This window comes from Triplophysa rosa, linkage group LG9 (genome assembly GCF_024868665.1).
Source record: "Triplophysa rosa linkage group LG9, Trosa_1v2, whole genome shotgun sequence".
Taxonomy (NCBI): domain Eukaryota; kingdom Metazoa; phylum Chordata; class Actinopteri; order Cypriniformes; family Nemacheilidae; genus Triplophysa; species Triplophysa rosa.
The window spans coordinates 2792869-2794929 of record NC_079898.1 but is presented as its reverse complement, the minus strand read 5'-3'; positions in this window follow the sequence as shown (position 1 = coordinate 2794929).

The window sequence follows — 2061 nt, the reverse complement described above, 5'->3', positions numbered from 1 at the left end:
CCACAGCCCAGGCCCTGTCCCCCTTCACAGGCCTGGTACCTCCATCCCTCCCCCATTCCATCTCCACTAAACCAATTTAAGGGTTATGTTTGTTTTTGTCATGTCTTTTATTTTGAAGTTGATTTTGTAGTCCCTGCCCTGATTGTTTCCAGATGTGCCTTGTTATCCCTGATAGTCTTGTGTGTGTATATATACCCCTGTGTTTGCCATAGTCCTTGTCGTTTATTGTATGTATTTATCGTGTAGTTTATTTTTGTCTTGTTTATTGTTCTTGCCAAGTTTATGTTCCCGTTTCATGTTTTGGATTTATTAAACATTTGTTCACTGCATTTAGACTGGACTGCACGTTGCAATCAGACTGTCCAGCAGAAACTCATGAACACAATTGAAATCATGCTTAATCATTGTGTCTTTCTCTCTAACCTTGTCTGTTTCTGCCTGTATAGAATAAAATCCAACATGCAGTTAACTAAAACGTTAACTGTCGCTTTGGAACCTGATGTTCCAAATATGGTAAGAGGCGTTACATTTCTGTCACACGCTTGCAGTATTCGACCAATCACTACACACTGGTTAACTGGCCAATAATAGCACACCTCGCTTTTCAGAGTGACGAGCTTTGTTAAAAATCATTGCGTTTCAGAGAGGTGGGGCAAAGAGGAGTTACAAACATGCAAGGTATGTGGAAAATACTGCATTTTTTAACCTTAAATCGTGTATACACTTTGCATTAAATCTAAAACAAACGATAATATTCGTTTTAGCAGTGTTATATCACCCCTTTAAAGATTTTATTCATGAATTTATGGACTTCATGGGAGAAATTTTAACAAAATATGACCTCTTTCTTTTGGTTGGTGATTTTAACATACATGTGTGCTGCCACTCTAAACCATTAGTGATGGACTTTCTTAATCTTATTGACTCTTTTAATTTAGTCCAGTGGGTGAAGGATCCTACACATTTTAAAGGCCATACACTAGACCTGGTACTCTCTCTCGGTTTTTCAATCTCCAATGTTGAAGTGTTTGACACTCTTCTCTCAGACCATAAACCAATCTATTTACCCCATCTCTTACACAACTAATTTCAAATCTTCTTCTGCGGTTCAACAAACTCTGCCTGACCTGGATGCTGATCATAGTGATGCATCACTAGATGCGTTAAATGTTACTGCTCCTTTTAAGACTAGAAATTCCAAATCTAAAGTTGAACCATGGCATAATGACACTACTCGCTCCCTGAGACAGGCTTGCAGAAGAGCTGAACGGAAATGGGAAAAGGACAAATTACAGATATCTTATGAAATCCTTAGAGACTCTTTAGAAACTTTTCAAAATGCTCAAAAGGCTGCTAAGTCTAATTACTATTCTATGATTATATATCATAAAAAAACCAGAGTTTTGTTTTCAGTGTTAAATTCTGTCTTAAATCCCTCTGTTAATTTCATTACTGAACCCTCTGCTTCACGAGGTGAAGGCTATTTGAAGTTTTTTGATGATAAGATTGAGGTCTGAGGATTGACATTGAGGTCTCAGATCCAGCAATCTATCACTGCGCTGCCCGAACCTCTATGTTTTTTAGCCTCCTGATGCAATTTTGATTCTATCTCTCTTCTCGATCTTAAAAACATAATTGACTGTTTAAAGCCTTCTCGTTGCCCACGTGATGTTATTCCCCCTCACTGTTTTCAACAAATCTTTAATTCAATTGGACCTGGTCTGTTGTCCTTTCTAAATAAATGCCTTATCTCATGCACTGTCCCTAAATAATTAAAATTGTCTACAGTTACATCTCTCCTCAAGAAGCCTTCACTCGATGCTTACAGTTTTAACAATTTCCGTCCCATTTCCATTTTACCTTCTAAAGTACTAGAGAAACGTCTTGGTTACGGATGTAACCTCGGTTCCCTGATGGAGGGAACGAGACGTTGTGTCGAATCGACAGAATGGGGTTTGTCTTGAGAACCTATCATCTTCTGAGTATTTAGAAAAGGCCAATGAAAATTGGCGAATGAAATTTGCATGCCGGGCTCCTCCCCGGATGTCCGGGTATAAGAGG